Consider the following 23,555-nt stretch of genomic DNA (forward strand, 5'->3'; position numbering starts at 1 on the left):
CCTCAGTATTAGTCCGTGGTTTATTACATGGTCCACAATTGTTTCCAAAAACAACTATTGTCAAATGTATACAAGTGTGTTTATTGTTTTGCAAATCACTGTGTGTAATGTTTTGCAAAAAGTGTGAAGCGGACCATGTGCTTACAATCGTGCAAATCTAGGCCGGTGTTTTGCTCCGTGAGTGTAATGTTTTGCTAATTGTGGGAAAGTTTTAATTTTAGTGTGTAAGCAACTGAAAAAAACTGTAAATGGATCATTAATGCAAAATCTGATTATAAATGTAAAAAAAATCATTAAAATCAGTAGATCCATTAGCCTGGATGCCAGCCGAACTTAGCCCTGCCCACAACATTTGAGGTCGGGAAGTATTCTGACTAGAATCTGAGTATGACAACGTCAGCCTATAGATCCATAATAATCAATAACAAAGGCTCTTATAAAAATACAAATCCAATGATAAAAAAATCCTCATCCTCAAAATCCTAAAACTCATATCTGATGAGTTAGTAATCCACTCAACACAGAAAAAGCCAATTTCCTAATTGTTCACACAGCTGTCTTAATTACAACAACTACAAAAGGGGAAGAGAAAAACAACAAAGAAGACGAATGAGGAGAAAATAAAAATAATAATAAGAAGAATGAGCAGTGGAAAAGGAAGAGGTGTAAGAGTGAGAGGTGGTGGACAGGGTAGAGGGAGAAGAAGAGGAAGAGGAGATGGAGAAAGAGCAAGAAGAGCTGAAGATGTAGAAGGAGCAAGAAGAGCTGAAGATGTAGGAGAAAGAGAAAGAAGAGCTGAAGATGTAGGAGAAAGAGAAAGAAGAGCTGAGGATGTAGGAGAAAGAAAGAAGAGCTGAGGATGTAGGAGAAAGAGAAAGAAGAGCTGAGGATGTAGGAGAAAGAGAAAGAAGAGCTGAGGATGTAGGAGAAAGAGAAAGAAGAGCTGAGGATGTAGGAAGAGATGTAGGAAGTAGAGGGAGAAAGAGATGGATAGATTGGAGGGCAATGGTATAGTGGAAAGAGAAAGAGTAGAAAATATAAGAAGAGATGGACAGAGAGGAAGAGGAGCGCAAGGTGTAAGAGGAGGGCAAGCTGTAAGAGGAGGGAGGAGAGGTAGAAGGATAGGGTACACACTTGTTTCAAATGAAATCGGAGCAACACTTATTGACCATATCATAAATCATGGTCTCTCACTGAGAGAAGCTGGGCAGAGAGTTCAGTCCAATATAAACAGATCCACAGTGGCTTCAATTATCCGCACATTTCAGAGGGAAAACCGGTAAGTAACTATATCATTCTACTTCTACAATGAGAGTCCATGTAGTCTTGTTTGACACAGGTCTAGATTTCTACAGTAAATGTTTCTGCTTGTCCAAATATTTTTCAGATTTGAAGTTAGAGAACATTCAGGTGGACCAACAAGACTCCTTTCAATTGAACAAGAGCATGCCATTGTTGACATGGTGGTCCAGAACAACACCCTCCACCTCAAAGAAATTCAGCAAAGAATAACACAGGACAATCAATTGTTCCACAATATCCACCAATGCAGTCTCTCCACAATTGATCGTGTTCTAAGGAGAAATGCAATCCGAATGAAACAAGTATACAAAGTGCCCTTTGAGAGGAACTCCGTTAGAGTGAAGGAGTTGCAATTCCAGTTTGTTCAAGTGCAACCCAATTACTGCACTTTTACTGTCAACACAAAGATATATATTTCCTGAATTTTAAGTATGTGTCCATAAACTATTCCATGCTACTGTAAGTGAAGAGATTTAAGCATATCTATGTATACTGCTGCTTCAAAGTGTGAACTCAAACTTCAGCAACAGTTTCACAGTAGTATTGACTGCAATCAATGCCATTACTGTAAAACACTAACTTACTGTATTGTACCTTGTGTTCTTTTTACTCTAGAGAATCTTGGAGTTGGATAGCAGTGCAACTCATTATGAGTACCTATATATTGATGAAGCAGGCTTCAATCTTCACAAAAAAAAAGGATAAGAGGGAGAAATGTGATTGGCCATCGTGCTATAGTCAATGTCCCTGGACAACGAGGGGGCAACATCACTCTCTGTGCCACAACTTCTACAACTGGTGTTGTGGCACACAATGCTGTCTTGGGACCATACAACATGGCAAGGCTCCTACATTTTTTTTTAACCTCCTCAATGAAATCCTCTTTCCGCAGGGTGATCAGGAGCAAATGGTGCGGAATTTTGTAGTTGTTTGGGACAATGTCCAATTCCACCATTCAGCACTAGTGCGAGAATGGTTTGAGAATCACCCACACCCACATTTCAGGATGGTGTTCCTTCCACCATATTCTCCTTTCTTGAATCCAATTGAGGAATTATTCTCCTCTTGGAGATGGAAGGTACATGATCACAACCCTTACAACCAAGTAAGTCTTCAAGCGATGGAAGAGGCCAGTGGAGATATTGGGGCACAAGCATGTCAAGGATGGATACAGCATTCAAGGCATTTTTTTCCCACGATGCATGACTCGTGAAAATATTTGCTGTGATGTTGATGAATTTCTCTGGCCAGATGTAATTGAGAGGCATTATCAATAAATTAATTGATTCAATGAATGCAGTAAATTTTATTTATTTACCTATGTACTTATTTGCATAATTTTTTTTGTGGGGTGACAACTCATTGTAATACACCTGAACTCCTCATTAAAGTACTTAATGAAAAACATGTATTTTCATTTATTTCTTTGTGTATCTTCAGCTGAATTTGTTATCAAATGAACAGAGAACACACTTTTAGTTTTGATGTTAATATTGAATTTTAATAAATGCATTACTAGAATAAAATGCTGTGTTTCATTGTGCAGTGAATACTTAACTGTTTCACCAACATAAGAGTGTGTTTAGTTTGCTGTGTTTACTGTTTTGAGAGCTGTTACCTGAGTTTGGAGAAATGTACCAACTCGATTGAGAAAAACGAACTCAAAAGCCCTTACTTGGAATTGTTTTATACCAACACTAACAAAGTTGTGTTAAATTCAATTCCTAATTCTGTCTTAAAAATGTAAGAATACATACCTGGTAAAAAAAAAACGATATAAACAGCAACCTCCGTGTGATCATCTCCTGAAACAGACACTCATCAAAACCAGTGTCCACTTGGAAAATGATAGGGCCTATCATTTTCCAAGTGGTAAACTAACGTTAGATGTTTTAAGTGTGACTTGACTGCAAATATGGTTACTTTAAATATGAGCATTATTACATTAATATAATCATAGGCTGAGTTTGCGGGGGGGGGGGGGGCGACATGTCCCCACCACTTTTAAAACAAAATGCACACAAACGTGTCCCTGCTTGATATACAACCACTGATAAACATAATAGATTTTGATGAGGAAAATATTTTTTGCGGAATAGAACCCAGAACCTCTGACACGCTTGGCAAAAGTTATACCACTGGTCCTGGACCATAAAGTACAACAGTCGGATCTATGTATTTATTCACGTGAAAATTCTTGCCACTAACAACATATTAGATCTCATTAAACGCCAAATTAAACCCAATGTACGATTTATCGATTACTGGACATCGTAATGCTATTGTACATACATCTGATTTATGATTTAGCACTGTAACCCCCCTCACATACACCTGTCCCACCCACTTTTTAAAACAAAGTTAACCCACTTAATATAATTACAGTCTTTTTTTCACGAGCTTCAACAGTAAGCTACTGCCTTAATCACCTTATAGGGTTCATGTTAACGTAGTAGATAGCCTACTGTTCTTTGCAATATGTGCCATAGAGAGCAGCACAGTATGTGTTATGCATATTATGTGCACTACAGTGCTGTTTTGCAGATGATTAATATTGAGGGATGGTTAAAATTTTGGAAGGCATCACGTCATGATAATTTAATAATAAAAAAAACCTTTCAAACAGCCAGTGTGAATATTAATATTTGTTCAGTATGGGACACTCCTGATGGAGTAATATTTGTACACTAAAAAATTATGTTGGTTCAACAACAATTCTAATAAAATAACACAACTGTTTGCATCAACCTTTTTTTAGTCATGGCTCTAATGAAATTGTTAAATCTAAACTAAACTGAGTTAGAAGAACTTGATCATTTTTAGCTACTCCTATTTAGTTACTCCAACAAATGGAGTTGTGGCCCTGGAAGTAATTAATTGGATCTTTTTCAGTTAAAATCAGCAGCTAGCATAAGCTAATTTAAGTTAATGCAACTTATTAAGCGTGTAAATTTAATGAACAAGTAAGATATCTGCCACTGGCATTAGCACAGTAATTGCTCATATAGTCATTTACCTGCAAGTATCGACTCTTCAGCACAATGGTAAACATACAAAAACATAAACTCAACATAACAGAAACTATTTTAAATGTCGAACATAACAGCATTTAACACTAACAGGCATTTTCCTTTACCTAAAAGCACATAAAATAACACTTAATTTCAACATTTATTCTCCTTATTCAGTCTTATGCAAAGCATATGCAAATAAATCTACTGCCCAATTTCGAAGTTAACAAGAAAATTTTAAGTTACTTCAACTTATTTTTTTTAGAAAATAAGTTAACAGAGACATTTGAGTTTACATTACATGCAACATTAACTTAATGTAATGATCAACATTATTATCTCAACAGAACTAGTTCTGTTTGTTGTTGTTCAAGATTTTGATTGACCTTTTACACCTTAAATTTTATTCAAATTAGGGGAAAATAGTATGTATGCATCATCTGAAAACATGTTTGTCTGTGGAGGGTGTGTCATGATCAAAACATTTCGAACAATTTACTTGCATGCAAATAGTTGAAAGCATTCAGCGGTTTCAAATGTATGAGCAGCAGTACATACATGTTCAACTTTCTGACAGAATTCTTCTTACAAAGTTATGGTAAACTTACCAAGACCAAAAGTATTTGGAATGTGTGTAGTAATAAAATAAATATTTTTACTTGTACACTAATTGTAGTGTTGTCTATTGGGTTGAACAAAATAGAGGCATGATAGCTAGCTAGATAGACAGACATACTTTATCATCTCAGGAATAAGTCATAAAACTAGCTAAGAAACAAATTTCATTAAGCCTACTTTAATGATTCTTCCTCTTTTTGTAACCCCATATTTCTCTCTGTGCATTTAGATTTCAGCTTGTTTATATGCAAATGAAATAAGAGACCCAAGTCAAGCGCATATATATATATATATATATATATATATATATACAGTGAGGAAAATAAGTATTTGAACACCCTGCTATTTTGCAAGTTCTCCCACTTGGAAATCATGGAGGGGTCTGAAATTGTCATCGTAGGTGCATGTCCACTGTGAGAGACATAATCAAAAAAAAAAAAAAAAATCCAGAAATCACAATATATGATTTTTTAACTATTTATTTGTGTGATACAGCTGCAAATAAGTATTTGAACACCTGTCTATCAGCTAGAATTCTGACCCTCAAATACCTGTTAGTCTGCCTTTAAAATGTCCACCTCTACTCCATTTATTATCCTAAATTAGATGCACCTGTTTGAGGTCGATAGCTGCATAAAAACACCTGTCCACCCCATACAATCAGTAAGAATCCAACTACTAACATGGCCAAGACCAAAGAGCTGTCCAAAGACACTAGAGACAAAATTGTACACCTCCACAAGGCTGGAAAGGGCTACGGGGAAATTGCCAAGCAGCTTGTTGAAAAAAGGTCCACTGTTGGAGCAATCATTAGAAAATCTCCCTCGGACTGGGGCTCCATGCAAGATCTCACCTCGTGGGGTCTCAATGATCCTAAGAAAGGTGAGAAATCAGCCCAGAACTACATGGGAGGAGCTGGTCAATGACCTGAAAAGAGCTGGGACCACCGTTTCCAAGGTTACTGTTGGTAATACACTAAGACGTCATGGTTTGAAATCATGCATGGCACGGAAGGTTCCCCTGCTTAAACCAGCACATGTCAAGGCCCGTCTTAAGTTTGCCAATGACCATTTGGATGATCCAGAGGAGTCATGGGAGAAAGTCATGTAGTCAGATGAGACCAAAATAGAACTTTTTGGTCATAATTCCACGAACCGTGTTTGGAGGAAGAAGAATGATGAGTACCATCCCAAGAACACCATCCCTACTGTGAAGCATGGGGGTGGTAGCATCATGCTTTGGGGGTGTTTTTCTGCACATGGGACAGGGCGACTGCACTGTATTAAGGAGAGGATGACCGGGGCCATGTATTGCGAGATTTTGGGGAACAACCTCCTTCCCTCAGTTAGAGCATTGAAGATGGGTCGAGGCTGGGTCTTCCAACATGACAATGACCCGAAGCACACAGCCAGGACAACCAAGGAGTGGCTCTGTAAGAAGCATATCAAGGTTCTGGCGTTGCCTAGCCAGTCTCCAGACCTAAACCCAATAGAGAATCTTTGGAGGGAGCTCAAACTCCGTGTTTCTCAGCGACAGCCCAGAAACCTGACTGATCTAGAGAAGATCTGTGTGGAGGAGTGGGCCAAAATCCCTCCTGCAGTGTGTGCAAACCTGGTGAAAAACTACAGGAAACGTTTGACCTCTGTAATTGCAAACAAAGGCTATTGTACCAAATATTAACATTGATTTTCTCAGGTGTTCAAATACTTATTTGCAGCTGTATCACACAAATAAATAGTTAAAAAATCATACATTGTGATTTCTGGATTTTCATGTCTCTCACAGTGGACATGCACCTACGATGACAATTTCAGACCCCTCCATGATTTCTAAGTGGGAGAACTTGCAAAATAGCAGGGTGTTCAAATACTTATTTTCCTCACTGTATACATATATATACAGTGGTGTGAAAAAGTGTTTGCCCCCTTGGTAAATATGAGCAAATATGGCTGTAAAAAATAAATCTGCATTTTTAATCCTTTTGATATTTTATTTTAAAAATGTGCACAAATCTAACCTTTCATTGAAGTAAAATAATTGAAAGTGGGGGGAAAATCACATTATGAAATAAATGTTTTTCTCCAAAACACGTTGGGAACAATTGTTTAAGTTTCTGTTTAAGTGGCATGCTATAAATTAATTCAGTAGTGAACTTTGAGCCATTACAAAATAGCATGGATAGTGCTGTTGACCTTAATCAAACTGATTCAAAGAAAACCATTATAACTTGAACCATTATATGTTAAAGTAAATGCATTCAACAACAATAAATAATGTTTAGCTTTCGTTTAACTGAATGTACTGTTTTGTGTAAACCGGTTTAACCGGACTTGTTTGACCTATTCCGGTGAAAAATGAACCTGGGGTAATTAACACATGGTTACCGAGTCGAACGTTCTCTGGGATGCGTTTTCATGATAATCGAATGTAAAGAGTTTTATCTCTAAAAACAGATTAGCTTATAACGCTAGTATATGGGGCATAGAATAAGTAAAAGTAAATCACTAGTTAATACCACTAACAAGGCTCAAAATAGCCTCACACTAACACGGTAGCATAATGAGGATCCCTACATGTAAACCAAAACATTGTGAACTTTGTAAGTGTACAGACAGTTTAATAAGAAGATACTTTATAAAGACAGTACATTACAGGCAGGAGCCATCTTGGAAAACAATAGGTTACTGTCGTAACCCCGGTTCTCTGAAACATCGAGTGGAGAGATCCACCTATGGGAAGGGCATCCGTACCTGACCTCTGCAGAAGCATCCAATTGCACCAAGTCTGGCTAGACAGACAGAAGCGCGCAGCCAATGCCAGGTAAGGCCACACCCCCTTACCTAAGGCATATAGCTGTCAGGCGCGCTGCTATTCCTCAGTAAGTATATTCGCTTCTCGTGCGGCAAGCGGGGCGAAGCTGGTGGATCTCTCCACTCGATGTTTCAGAGAACCGGGGTTACGACAGTAACCTATTGTTCTCTTTCATCATCTCGTTTCGAGATCCACCTATGGGAGAGACATGGACAGCTCCCCGATTGCCCAATACACTCACAGTGAGGTTCTGAAGGCCAGAGAAGGACGGTCACCTCAGAGAGGCGGTGCCTGACACGTCCCACAAACATGACCCTGCAAGGGTGACGCCACGCTAAACTGCTGTGGACAAGCAGGGCATGAAACATGCATGAGACCCATACATGATAATGACCCCCGCACCACCAATGCACATAGCTAAACCCAAGAAGGAATGCGAATGCTTGGTGACAGGAATGAACATGGCCAGCCGGCCCATTCACTCTTCGTTGGTTAACCCAACGGGGCTGTGGGAAACGGCTAAGAGGACCCTACCCCTAGGACCGAATGTGCCACCGAGGTTCTGGTGACATCCAACCGGTAGTAACGCTCAAAGGTATGAGGAGAGGCCCAGCTGGCCGCGGAGCAGATGTCTTGCAGTGGCACTCCCCTGAACAAAGCCCAAGAGGCGGCTAAGCCCCTTGTAGAATGAGCTCTGATGCCCCCTGGGGGCTGCACTCCCTTTGCTTCATAAGCCATAGTATAGCGTCCACAAGCCAAAGTGAGAGGCATTGCTTTGAAATGGGACTCCCCTTGTGCGGGGGAGCCCTTGAAACAAAGAGCTGGTCGCTCTTGCGGAAAGCACTGGTCCTGGTCATACATGCTTGCAGAGCGCAACCGGGACACAGAGCATTCAGCCCCTGATCCTCCGAGGAGGCAAAGGGTGGAGGGTGAAAAGCGGATAGCTCCAAAACCTCCGAAGTGAACACAGGGAAGCATTTCGGCATGAAGGCCGGGTTAGGCTTAAGGGAAACCTTATCTCCACTTAAGGAGAATTTGGCGCACGAGGGTTGAACCAAGAGTGCATGTAGCTCACTGACCCGTTTAGCAGATGCCAAGGCCGAGAGCAAAGCTGTCTTGAGGGACAGTGAGCTTAAGGGAAATACTTCCCAGAGGCTCAAAAGGATAAAGAGACCGCGCTTCCAGCACCATGGAGAGGTCCTACCCTGGAACAGATCTCCTGATGACCGGCAAAGAGCGGCGAGCACCCTTCATAAAACTGCGGGTTAGAGGGTGCTGCCTGACGGTGGAGCCCTCAAAACCCACATGACAGGCTGAAAACGCAGCCAGGTAGACCTTAATGGTGGAAAAGGACCTGCCTCTTTCCATGAGGTCTTGCAGGAAACACAAAATATCAGGCACCGAGCACTGATAAGATGTGAGACCACGCCCATCACACCACCCTTCGAACACTTGCCACTTCCAGCCATATAGGGATCGTGTGGAAACGGCCCTGGCATTCTGAGTGGTGGCGATTACACGCGGCGGGAGCCCCAGTGCATTTAGGTTCGTCCTCTCAAAGGCCAGGCCCAGAGAGTCACCCTGTCCGGGTGAGGGTGGTAAATCTCCCCGTTGGCTTGGGACAGTATGTCCGTGCGATGGGGGAGGCGCCATGGCTCGGCGTACAACAGAGGGATTATCTCTGCCAGCCACGGGGCTTTGAGCCACCTGGGTGCTATCAGAATGAGAGACAGGCCGTGCTCTCTCACCCTGGCCAGTGTGAAAATATCAGGCACAGGGGAGGAAAAGCATACAGCAGCACTTTGGGCCATGGGTGGGCCAGTGCGTCTGCCCTGAGGGGCGTGTCCACGTCCTTTAGTCGAGAAGAACATAGGACAATGGTGGTTTTCGCGCGAGGCGAAAAGATCTACGGCTGCCTGTCTAAATCTCATCCATAACATCTCCACTATCTGCGGGTGAAGACGCCAATCCCCTTAGATTGGGTTTCCCCTCGATAGCAGATCCGCGCCTCTGTTCAGAATGCTCGAACATGAGTCACGCGTAATGACAGAAAAACCCGTCTGCTCCACACCAACAGCCTGTAAGCTAGAGCGTGGAGTTTCGACGAGCGCATGCCGCCCTGACGGTTGATATAAGCCACTGCCGTGGTATTATCGCACCGTACTAGAACGGGATGTCCCTGCAGGCGAGGCAGAAAATGATTCAGAGCTTTCCAAATGGTAAAAGCTCTAAATAGTTAATGTGCGCTGAACGTAGTCTGCTCAGCCACAGACCGTTCACCATTCTGCCTTCCTGGGTGGTTCCCCAGCCTGTTAAGGACGCATCTGTCGTCACAACTTTCCGCATCGTAACCGTCCCAAGGGGGTTCCCCGAGCGTAAAGTTCTCGCTCTCCCAATGGCGCAGGGCCGCCGAGCAGGCGCGCGTCACTGTTACCGAGCGGCAGAGATCGCGAATCGGGCTGAAATGTAGTGACAAAACCCATTTCGTGAACGCTCTCATTCTCAGGAGACCCAACGGCACAACTTGGATAGATGAAGCCATGAGACCCTGCAGCCTGAGGCATGTGCGATATTGTACTCTCGCCCCTTCTCTGAACTGAGACAGACAGTTCATCAGAGAGCGAACGCGCTCTTGAGAGAGACGCGCTCGCAAGGAGACTGAGTTCAATTCCAAGCCCAGGAAAAAGACATTCTGACTGGGAGTCAGATTGTTTTTGCTCGCATTCACCTTGAACACGAGGGATGTGATGTACGCGAGCACCCGGCCGGTGTCCAGCGACACCTTCTCCTTCGATTTGGCTATGATGAACCAATCGTATATGTAATTCAGAATTCTCAGCCCTGATAGTCTCAGGGGCGCCACGCCCGCCTCCGCACACAGACAGAAAGTTCGGGGACTCAAATTTCGCCCGAACGGAAGAACTGTGAATTTGTAACAAATGCCTTGGTAGGCGAGACGAAGATATTTCCTGTGTGGAGGGTAGATACTTATGTGAAAGAAAGCATCTTTCAGATCGACTGATGTGAACCAGTCGTTCTGCTTTATGGCACTAGAGAGCCTTGTGTCACATTCTGAAATTGTATTTCCTCAAATGTTTGTTCAACATTCGAAGGTCCATATAGGGCGGGGGGCACCACGCCTTTTGGAAACATAAAAATACCAGGAATAAAAACCATGGTTTATAAGATTGGGTGGCACCATCTGAATCGCTCCCTTGTTTAGGAGGGAGGAAATTTCTTCTTTCAGAATGTGTGAGGCATTTTCTTCTGTGTGAGAAGAGAGAACGCCGTTGAAAAGTGGAGGTTTTATTGCAAACTGCAGCCTGTAACCCTAGGTTACGGTACGCAAAACCCACTCGGGCGCTGAAATGGCTTGCCAAGCCGCTTCGTGACTCGAGAGCGCCCCCGCTCGGGCCGGAGCGGGGGTGTATGGGCCCAGCTGGTTCATTCGTGATGCAAAGGCGCCATCTAGTGGGCACACTAGAGGCGACATGCAGGGGTTCGGAGGGATTTCCTCCCTCTGCAGTGAGAAGTTTTCTCTGCGGAGAGAGGTCTTCTCTCCAAAACGAATTCATTTGATTCGTAACTTTGTGTGTTTTGTGTTGGGCAAACACTGGGGCCGGAGCCTTTATTGACAGAGTGAGGGGAACATAGTGTGGTGTCCACTGTGCTAAACTTTCCCTCACAAGGCCTGAAAGTGGGCGGAAAACACACATATCTCCTGAACACATGAACTGGGCAGTCTTAAGTGCAGGCAGAAAAATAATATCCGCGGAGAGAGAAATTCTCTCTGTAACGGATTTATTTAATTTGTATGTTTTAAAGTGTTATTTAGTTATGTGTGTGTTTTGTGTTGGGGAACACAGGGGCCGAAGCCTTCCACACACAACGTCCACTAAAAACACACTGCAGGCAGAAAAATAATATCCCCGGAGAGAGATACTCTCTCTGTAACGGATTTATTTAATTCGTTTGTTTTAAAGTGTTATTTAGTTATGTGTGTGTTTTGTGTTGGGGAACACAGGGGCCGAAGCCTTCCACACACAACGTCCACTAAAAACACATGGCTGGGCAGCCGCAACTGAGCTGTGTGAGCCCAGCTAGTTGATTTGTGAGGCAATGGAGCCCTCTTGTGGACGGACTCAGGGCGACATGCATGGGATCAGAGAGATTTGCTCTCTATGTTGGCAGATATATAAATCTGCACGAATTCATTTGATTCGTTTGTTAAATGTGTTGTTTAGTAATGTGTGTGTTTTGTGTTGGGAAACACTGGGGCCGAAGCCTTTAATAACTGGGTGAGGGGAACCAAGTGCGTGCAGTGTGGTAACACTGCTACGTACTTTTCCTCACGACAGCCCCGCTTGGGGGGGGGGGGGGGTACACACACACAACGTCCACTAAACGTCCTCGTGGCCCGTGAACGCGGGCTCGATACACCCAACGGTCGAACAACAGGCAGGCCGCTTGCGTTCGGGGCCGCCTTCCTAGGAAGGCATAAATTGAAAGCCTCAACACGTAATCGTAACACATCAAGGCCCGTGAGACCGTGTTAACAGTCTAGCGGGACGCTCCAGTTTTAAGAGTTGTTTCCTCAGACTGGGCGGTGGTCTCAGCGCTTACCCGTCATAAATATTCCTATCCTGGTCGGTGGCGCTCTGTGGAGCTGGCCACACAATGTTGAGACGAACGGCCGCTCGCTCACAAACTTCCAGGAGGATGGACAGAGGCAAAGCCGCGTGAGCGCTAGCCTAGGGAACGCTAAAAGGACCGCGTCATCCCCGTCGCCGGAACCGGCCAGTTCGTCAACGAGAGTGAGGTTTTCCCGCGAAGATGTCCTCTTCAGGGAATGCGGATTGGGCTGATGTCAGCTCAAATATTTAGAGAGGTGGCGCTCCGGGAGTCCCCCGGTAGTGCGTCATCATCACCGTGTCCCCCATCCGAGTCAGAAAGGCCGAGCACGGCGCGCTGGGTCGTGCAACTAAAAGCCGGCTTAGTAAAAAGCTACATGTAATTACAATGACCGCAATTCTCCGGGTTCTCCAAAGCTTCTTGAGCGTGTTAAGCTCAAGCAAACAGCGCAGAACGAGAGGGTCCTTAGCGGCGATTATTAGAGCACCACACGCGGCCGGGCAAGCTCGTCGTGATAGGCTGTTCCCCGGAGAAGCGGCTGTTTAGACGGTCACATAGCCATGGGTGGGCTAGCGGTGAAGAACTCGGAAAAATCCGTGGCGGGCAGCCATGTAAGGAGGAGCAGGTGAAGGAAAGCGAGAGCGCGGGCGGCTCCGGATGCAAAAAACACAGCGGATAGGCTGAAGAAACGACTGTCACTCACGTCTGGCGGAGGCTGATCTGGCGATATGTCCTCCTGAAGACTCGAAAGTGAGCAGCGTAACGTTAATCCAACCGAACTGTGTCAGTGCAGAGATCGCGAGAAGCGAATGTCAACTGAGGAATAGCAGCGCGCCTGACAGCTATATGCCTTAGGTAAGGGGGTGTGGCCTTACCTGGCATTGGCTGCGCGCTTCTGTCTGTCTAGCCAGACTTGGTGCAATTGGATGCTTCTGCAGAGGTCAGGTACGGATGCCCTTCCCATAGGTGGATCTCGAAACGAGATGATGAAAGAGAACAGTCTCGACTAGTCGAGCCATGAACTGTAATGAACGAATGTACGAATGTAATTTCATCGGCTTCATTCCCCTGAAACAATAGAGATAAGTGTAAGTTACCAGAAAAAGGTTTGTAAGACTTAATCAGTTTAACAGGCCAGGTCATTAAATACTTTAACTTTATATATCAAGTGTACTTAATATTTAAAGTTGCTAACCAAACAAAAATAATTGAATTTAACAAATATAAACAACTTTTCAGAAGTCTAAAGATGAATACCTGTTCGTCTCGTGTACTTTTATATAATGACTTTGATGCCTTTAAGTTTCCTGAAAAAAGAAAAGAAATGTGTAATTTGTACAGCTGAACAGTTAATCTGAATTTAGGCAACATGAATTGTGATATGTGCCGCTAACCTTTTTTTGGTCTTTTTATTCTCCAGCAGGTTGCAACCCAGTCTCACGGCAGTTCGTGAAGTGGTCACGTAATTTAATCTATTTATTCGTGGCAGGGACACGTTTATTTCGTTATTTTCGTAACTCCAGCACGTTTTTTAAACTAATGCATTTCAATTGGATGAATCTTTCGTGCATCCAGCACGATTCTTTCTGCCGTTATTTTCAATTGGAACAGCACGATTCTTTCTGCCGTTATTTTCGTAATTTCAGCACGTTTTTTAAACTAATGCATTTCAATTGGATGCATCTTTCGTAGCACGATTCTTTCTGCCAATCGGGCTGGAGCACAGAAGCTGTTTAATCAACATTTATTCACGAGATCTTATCACGGTTTATATATTTATTATGTATTATTATTTCGGTCTTTTTCGGTTATTATTTCGAAGCTGGATTGCTTTGCTGTTTATTGATAGGATTTTTAAAACTATAACGCTACATCTATCAACATTTATTTAGATGTCATCATTGTATTCATTAATTGACACACACTGTATTATTGTGTAAATGGCAGTTAAAAATCAGATAAATGTTTACCCTTATCACAATGTCATCACGAACAAAGTTCAAAACTCAGAAGAATGACTGGTTAAGACAATTTGACCATTGAAATTAAGAAAGCATATAGCATCCCTTGCATAGTGTGATTTTAAATCATAGTGTGATATTAATTCAGAATGTTTCTATCGGTATTTATGCCTATATTATACATAAATAACTTTCTCTTTTTTCTTTCTTTTTTTCCTCAGACAATATGGTTTCTAATCAAAAGAAATGCCCCAACTGCCCCCAGGTCATGCCCTGTGCCACTAAGGTTTGTAAGGCCTGTGGGGCAGAGCAGCCCAAGAAGGCTCGTTTGATGAAGAGGCTGCAGGCCCTTGATATGAAGAAGGGGGAGTGGCTTGCCAATCTTAAAAAAAACCACAATGAGGCAGCCATGCGGGACGAAGCCATCATTTTGGTGTGTACAATTAACACTACCTTTTTTAATAGGGTCGCCACATTTACCAGTCCTGATTGAGTGACATTTTTGACAGAAGATCATAATATATTTTTCAAATTCTTTTATTTTTATTTTTGAAAAGAGCGTTTTAAGCCAGACTTCTGAAATATAGGGTTTACCGACCTCTAAACATTTTAAACACAAAATGCAACTTTAAGGTTCTCTTTCACACAGTTAAAGCCTAGTGCAGGCGTGTTAAACTCAAATACACGGTGGTCCAAAATTAAAAACTGGGTCCAAGTTGCGGGCCAGGTAAATCTTTATTGAAAAAGGTGCACAGTTCTAATAAGCTATATACATTAAAATAGAAAGATAAATATGGTTTGTATACTGTGTGATTTTGATTGTATCAGAAGTATTAAATATTAAGTATTAAATATTGAACAGTAATGACAGGGCTGCCAACTTTTGAGTTTAGCTTGGAGTGAGATTTTTGTTGGGGGGGGGGTTATGTAAAAACAAATATTGCATCACAATTGATTGTCAAAACATTTGGTAACTAAATAGAATTTTATGAAGTTTAGTGACAACATGTTACAATGTTTACATTGTACAATGACTGGTAGGATACAGTTTTTATTATTGCTTGACAAAAATTTCAAGATTTCAATTCCATTCTTGTGATTTGATTCCGATTTTGATTCAATATTGACTACTTTGGATACATGTTTATTTTAAATTTTATTTAAAAAAATAATCTCACCTAATGCTGTAAACATAGAGGGCCCAATCTGCTGGTATTATTAAAGGTTAAAAATAACAAATGAAATTAAATATAATTCAGTTTTTGTTATAATAACAATTATTTAATGACATAAGTAAAAATATAATAAATATGTAATATAGTGCTCAGCAAAATCTCCTCTCTAGCTATTTTTTCTATTCAATTAACATGCTATGGTCATTAAATGGCTTTCCTGAGGTAAATGTAACATTATGTGACATAATTGTTCTCCTGCTATTATATATTGACCTCTTTCCGTGGTTGAAAAACACTAATTGGTCGATATTATGTATACTTTCGGTAAGTTGTACTGCATCTTTAAATAAAAAAGTAACAGCTGATCGGTTCACGTGCACTTGAACTGAGGCGCTCAGCGATCTGTCACGTCACATTTACAAACGCCAAACGTATTTTTTGTCTGAATTTCGTAATAAAATTGACGGAATCTAAGAGCTGATAATTAGTTTAATATTAAAAGTACCTCTTTGCTCCGCAATTTTTCTGTGCGTGAGAAAATGGATGTGTGGCGTGAGAGCGTGTGAAAAGTGTCAATTGCGTGAGTCTCACGCTCAATGCGTGAGAGTTGGCAGCCCTGTAATGAAATTGCACAGAATATCAGTGTTATCAAAAGTATTAAATGTTAAATATTGCACAGTAGGTGGGTAGAAGAAAGGTATAAGGGTTCGGGGGGTGAGTGTGGAGTCAGTGCCTGTGTGAGTTCAAATTGGTTATGGCTTTTGGGAACAGGCCAGCAGATTTAACCATTAAGGTCACTGACTGTTAACTTGAAAGGCATTAATGAACTAAGTAACCTTTGCCAAAAAAATCACTCTCCAGAACATTCTCATTCACGGTTCCATGCTGGTGGAATGATCTCCCCACCGTCATCCAGAATGCAGAATCCCTGAAAACATTCAAACGATAACCGAAAATTCATTTATTTCGTGAGCACTTAACCTTAAAAAAAACATACAGTATGAATAGGTTCACCAAAGTAAAGAACAAAGCTCAGTAATTTTGCTTTTGCTGGTCATAAGTGCATTTGAATTATGTCAATATGATCAGAGGAACTTAGTATAATATGACATGTAATAATGTGCAGTTTTTTGTCAATGTTTGGTCTTTGAACAAATTTCAAGTCTTGCCTCAAACTGAATTTACACTCAGGTTTTTTGATAACATACATTTTTTATCCTTTACAAATAAATGTCTTTGCAGCTTGAGAAGCTACATGCAATGGGCTACAAGCCACTCCTCCTCCTTCAGAAGGAAGGCAATGGGAAGAAACCTAAAATAACTTCCCTCACCCCAAGATGTGAGCTGGACCCGCTGGCTACACAACACCTCAGCAAAATGTCAGCATTTTATGAGTTGGTTTGTGCAGGTGAGATGTACAGTATATTTTTTTCAGTCGCCATACAGTGTACAGTTGATTGTCAATCCTTCCCTATTTTTTCAGCACTTATCAAATATTTATATTTTATAAAACAAATGACAACCTTATTACATTTCAACGTTGTGGAATGTTGGTTACATGGCAAGACAATCGTGGCAAACAAGACACTGTCCACTGAAGGTAGAACTACTTTTTGTTGTGGAGAAACTAAGTCGAAAAATAAATAAATAAACAATACTCTGATGTTTTAAGGTTATAATTCCAGCCATGTTCAATACATAGCCCTGTTAATATAGGTTACCAAGTGTAGGCTAGTCTGAAAATTTGGTAAAACATAGTTGGGTTTTCTTTAGATGGCAGTTCGGTGTATGTTGCACCAAGTTTCCCTGTTTTCCCCATTGTTTTGCCTTTAGCTCATGTAAACTTGCATCCAGTGTGAAAAATAGCCTATAGCCCATTTTTTGCCTGTGTTTCAGAAATATGTAAATGCATACAAGATAAGAAATATAGTCTTAAAATTATTTTGTGTGGGAATGTCAAATAATATGCCTGTTTGAATTTTTATAATACATTATATTTCAGCCTCATTCCTACTTTTTTTTCTAATCAAATTTGAACAGGTTGGAAGGCGAGTGAGGACACTGTCCTCACCCTAACCCTCACCCCCTGTGACGAGCAGGGCACCTCAGGAGAGGCGGGGCCAGAAATCCTCGTGGAGGAGGCGGGGCCGGAAGGCCTCGTGGAGGAGGAGGGTCCGGAAGGCCTCGTGGAGGAGGCGGGGCTGGAAGGCCTCGTGGAGGAGGCGGGTCCGGAAGGCCTCGTGGAGGAGGCGGGGCCGGAAGGCCTCGTGGAGGAGGCGGGTCCGGAAGGCCTCGTGGAGGAGGCGGCGCTGGAAGGCCCCGCTGTGGTGACGGCAGGCCTTTTGGAGAAGGTGGGGCTGGAAAGCCTTGCTGTGGAGGCAGAAGGCCTTGTGGAGAAGGCAGGTGAAATACATCTACCTAAAAAAGGTAACTCTTACAGCTAACTACAAAGCTCTTAAAGCAACATTCCACTGTGTTTTAGTTAATTCGCTCACTTGCTGTCTACCAGAGAGTTAGATTAGGCAGGGACATATAATTTTTTTGTATTTGCATGCAACATCCCAGTTCAACATATCCCCCTATTAGCCTAATTCAATTGAAGTCGGAGGGGCCGACTAGCATGTAAGCTAAAGGCTAGTTGTCTCCAACTGAAATCATTAGCTTAGATTGGCCCAAGTACTCCTCCTGGGATTTGGCCAAGCTAAGCTAATGATGTCAGTTGTTACAATGGAGTTTATTGCACACATAACAGGGCTTGAATTTCGGCGCGGGATTGCGGGTATAGCGCATAATTTTAATAATTCCCGCAGGTCTCCCACTTATAATGCGGGAAATTCCCGCAAACATTGATGCACTTTAGCCTGTAGGTTGTATTAGTAAATGAATCCACACAGATTATAAAATCAAATCAGTAATTTTAAAACTGTCTGCGAGACGCAATTTCACAAACAGCGCGAGTGATTCAGCGGTGCTGTGTCTTCTATCAGCTCGTTAAGCGCTGCAAGCGGAGATAATACACTCTCACGTTTCGGGAATCGGGCCAGCATTGCATCATGAGTAACTAAAGTTTACCTTTTGCACGTCTTTTTAAGTCTTACCAGTTTATGCATTCACGCGATTTTAAACTATTCGGTACGTGCGCGCTGTCCGAGATGCTTTTCTCTGCGCACACACACATAGAGTAAAGCCGCCTCACACACAGCTCGTGGGTAACAAAAGTTATTTTTCGTGGATTATATCGCTTTAACAGTCAAAAACATGCAAAAATTATGTCATTTTCGGTCTTGGTGAGTATCCTGTAAACACAGTCTGTTATGTCTTAAATAAGCATAAATCGCACGTGACCGTATAATGAACACAGGATCCGTGCACTAGCTCTTAAAGGGACAGCAGCCGTATGTGTCTGTCATTCATTTGGTTGTCAAAACAACAAAACATAGCTTTCATTTTAAGGAATCAGGATTAATAGCCTTTGTATTTAATTTAGTCAGGACTAAAATACTACCCAGTGTTATTTTACATTTGATTACTTTATTCAGTCTCTGTAGTATTTCTGAATACTAGTGTTAGACCGAAGCAAAAACTTTTCTCTTTATTTCTATTTATTGGTATCTTTATTCTATTGTATTTATTTGTGCTACTTTTTTCAATTTAATTCAAAGATTGAAATCAAGCTTCCTTGTGTTGTGTAAATTCTTAAGAACAAAATTACCCCATTGTAAAAATGCAATGAGTGAGCATACATTTAGGCGAGATAAATGTAATAAAAAAAAAGTCTAAACTCCCCCCTCAAATAAAAAATCCCCCCCATAAGAATCACCTAAGGGGGGATTTCCCCCCCCCATTTTCCAAAATGAAATTTTTCTATCCCACAGAGGCAGAAATGGATAAAAGCAAAAGAAAACAAAAAAGTAAGTTTAAATGACTTAATACATTAGCATTCAGACTTGATATTTGATCATTTTGATGTGAATGCTTGACCTGGATATGTTAATGATGTTGTTGTGTTCCTAATCTGAGTTTTGATGCCTTCAGATTGCTCCTACCACACAGGCCTGGGTATTTATCCAATTAGGAGTGCTCTGAAAGAAAGAGTGAGAAAGGTAAGACATGCATAACTGAACACCATACTACTCTTTATTTGTTCTATTTACATCAAAATAAAGTCAAGATGTTAAGTTAAAATACCCGTCAATCACAGAAGTAAAGATGGCAAATAGTCAAATAATGTAAATATTGTATAAAGTATATACTACAGTCTCTTGACTAAAATACTTTAAATATCATGGTAAAACATGAAACAGGAAACATGGTGGCTGTTACCAAAGCCTGATGCAAAAGAATTGTAAGCATGTATTGTTGTTCCTGTCATAGGGCCAAACAGAATTACTTATTGACTGGGAGCCTTGTGAAGCATGGTATGTGATCTACTATATGACAAATACAGAAATAAGATTGCTCTGACTCTCTATTTCACTCTCACTCTTACACATGTTTTGAAGTCAAACGCTTTTACCTAGACCTGTTTTGAAGAATGTGCAAATGTGTTTGAAGTTAACATTCCCAATCTAATAATTGAAATATCACATGTAACGTCATTCTTTCCCTTCTGTTTTCAGTGGGAAACAGTGGACTCCTACTTGGGAGCCCAAGGAGTCATTTGTTTAAGTTTTTTAATTTTGTTCATTTTGTAATATATGTAGTTTTATTTATTTTTATTGTACATTCCATATTCAATAACTTTTTTTATAGTAATTTTGTTATATTTCTATTCAAAATAAAGTGTTGTTTACAAGCCCTGAGTTGAAGATGGTAGATGTTCAACATTTTCTGCCATTTCAGAACTGGATAATTCAAGAATGCCTAACATACAGAAACAGGTTCTTCTTTTGATATGTGGTTTATCAAGAGGTTAGTAAATTATTCAACCGAGCAAAATGTGTGCACAAATGGAAGCAGGACTCTTCATTCTCTCTATGCTGAGTAACTGACATGCTGTAAGTCAGATGCAATTTATTGTAAAAAAAAAAAAAAAAAAAATTCCCTCACTGATGACAGTGTTAATTATTTAAAATGAATGTGCAATATCCATAATGGTCATCACAAACACGTTTCCAACCTGGCAGTTTCCAACATTCATACAATAGAAGGTGATGTAGTGTGATTATTTACAATATTTGATAATTTGTGATTGTTTTGGGGGGTTGTGTGTGTGATTGATTTAGCTGAAACTTTATATTCTTGGTGTTTTAAATGACCTTACATCTGTCCCTTTACTGATGTTTTACCAGTCACTGCTCCTGATAGGCTGATGTGGTCCCACTCCATTATTTGGTTTCAGTTCCATCAGTGGTCCTTGGTAAGGTAGATAAGTAAGTGTTGTACTGTTTTGGACATCCTCAATTTTTTACTTTACCAACTTCTGTACACCCACTGGAAAATGTCAGCTGAGCATTACATATTTGTCTCCCCCCAACCAGAAGCAAGCTGAAGAAGCCGGTCTTTCTCGTGTCCCACTTCTCTGTAGAAGTACCTCTCCACTGTTTGGTCGTTGATCCTTGGTAAGTACATCTTTCACTTTCATTTCACAGCCACACAATATGTCTGTGAATGACTGTAGTAATTTAATAAGTAAGGGATCATGTGTAGAACGCCAGTCATTATATTGAAAATAACTCCCTACAAGGCGAACAGGTCTTGCTTCATTCTGAAGGGACTTATTTCCCAATAATGACTGGCATTTTGGCCATAAATCTATGTTTTTCCAATTTGATTTTTAGGCTCTCCTGTTATATTGTGGTGGTGAGACTGTAGAAGGACCCAAAAAGAAGACCCAAGACGATAAGAATGCTCCAGTGGACAATGGTGGTGGTGGTGGTGCCGCTTTTACCTCATGCCGCTTTTAGCACACGGCTGTCCAATCAAACAGCCTGTTAAGCCTAAACACAACCCCACACACCTGTCCACCTATCATCTGCTTGCATCCCTGTAGTTTCCATTAAATGTATATTAAATTCAATTTTGCAAAATATTGAGATATTTTTGTCACTTTCATACATATATGCATAGAGAAGACAATAATTTTGAGATACTTTTGTCACTTTCAAATAGACAACATTCAACAAAGTACAAATTAATTAAAAGAAGCAATGTCTGTAAATGAAATTAGTATGCATTACATTAATAAATATGGAATAGTTTTTAAATTTAGTACGTTAACAGTGTTTTATTGTTAAAGGTAGTTGTGCAGTTTGTGATCGGAGTTTATTTGATGTTTACAGTCAAAAAGATTATTCCCACTACTCCGGGTGTGCCCCCAATGTGTGTGGAGTGGACACTCTTCCTCTGATTGAATGTTCATGTATTGATAATCCATAGCATAAGTAACAATAAAAATTATTTCCTTCTAACAATGACTCAGTGCGTAATTGGGTGATATTATAAAGTTCTGTAGTTTCATGCAGCCTGTTTATTGTTCTTTAGCCAAGCTGTACAGGGTGTTGCCTAGCAACAGGGGTCAGAAGTACACATTTTTGATATATTTTGTATAATTACACTTTTAATCGTTTGTCATTGAATGATGTGGTTCATATAACATAATTGCACATGAGATGGACCAATAACCGATAAAATTGTAAACCATATCTTAAGTAATAAGCATAACACATTTCAGAAAGATCTGACAGTGTTTTAAGGATTCAAGCCCTTTTAAATGTGCCATTTTTTACACCTTCGGTGGGCTCTACTGAGGTAACCTGGGGTCCAGGGGCAGTAAAATTTTCTCAGATGCTTCCTTCTATCTGGTTAAATATCATATGTAATTTTATTGCCACACACACACACCAGGCATATCATATGCAGAGATACAGTACAATATCATGAGTATGTCATGAACAATAATCACGACCATAAAACATAAAGATATGTGCAATTTTGGCAAAATAAATTCAGATGTATATGTTTTGCTAAATATATCCAGTTTCATAGCTAACCTGCTTTGGCAAGTCAAGGGCTCAGACTCGGATCCTCAGACAGCATGTGGACAGTAATTTTCGGGACAAACCAGTTCACTAAATAATTCTCCAACCATTGACAGAACTGGTTAGGGTTAGGGTTAGGGTTAGTCATTGTCACAAGCTATAGGCTTTTAGAAAAATATATGGTTTTGGTAGTTGAATCAGCTGTCCTTCAGTGGTAAATAGGCCAAAATGTACCACCTGTAAAGTTGGTTCCACAATCTACAATATGGGGCTATGTAAACTGTAACCCATATGCTAAAAGCCTGTGCATGTCAGTTCATATGAATTAAGACATGTTCTATCCTCCTGCTTACTTCGGTGCATCATACTGCATACATAGCCCCATATTCTATATTGATGAACTAATTCTCCAATGCATCAATCTCATCCATGCCCTCATCACCTCCAGACTGGACTACTGCAACAGTACTCTCTATGGCAGTATTTACCATGCTCCTGAAGGACCCCCAACACTGCACATTTTCTTTGTCTCCCCAATCAAACAAATTAAATGTATTATTATTATTTAATGCCTCTAGTGCTGCTCTGTATTTGCATATACACTCACCTAAAGGAAGGATTATTAGAAACACCATACTAATACTGTGTTTGACCCCCTTTCACCTTCAGAACTGCCTTAATTCTACGTGTCATTGATTCAACAAGGTGCTGAAAGCATTCTTTAGAAATGTTGGCCCATATTGATAAGATAGCATCTTGCAGTTGATGAACATTTGTGGGATGCACATTCAGGGCACGAAGCTCCCGTTCCACCACATCCCAAAGATGCTCTATTGGGTTGAGATCTGGTGACTGTGGGAGCCATTTTAGTACAGTGAACTCATTGTCATGTTCAAGAAACCAATCTGAAATGATTCAAGCTTTGTGACATGGTGCATTATCCTGCTGGAAGTAGCCATCAGAGGATGGGTACATGGTGGTCATAAAGGGATGGACATGGTCAGAAACAATGCTCAGGTAGGCCGTGGCATTTAAACGATACCCAATTGGCACTAAGGGGCCTAA

The 23,555-nt window shown here is 41.0% G+C and overlaps 1 long non-coding RNA gene across 1 annotated transcript; it reads left to right on the forward strand.

The window, feature by feature from the left end:
* Positions 1-20,592: 20,592 nt before the first annotated feature.
* Positions 20,593-21,468, forward strand: LOC309508725. Its single transcript, XR_014209695.1, has 3 exons — positions 20,593-20,882; positions 20,991-21,071; positions 21,291-21,468. It is a non-coding gene; the product is annotated as an uncharacterized lncRNA (long non-coding RNA).
* The last annotated feature ends 2,087 nt before the right edge of the window (positions 21,469-23,555 follow it).

This window comes from Leuciscus leuciscus (assembly GCF_965113295.1).
Source record: "Leuciscus leuciscus genome assembly, chromosome: 11".
Lineage (NCBI taxonomy): Eukaryota > Metazoa > Chordata > Actinopteri > Cypriniformes > Leuciscidae > Leuciscus > Leuciscus leuciscus.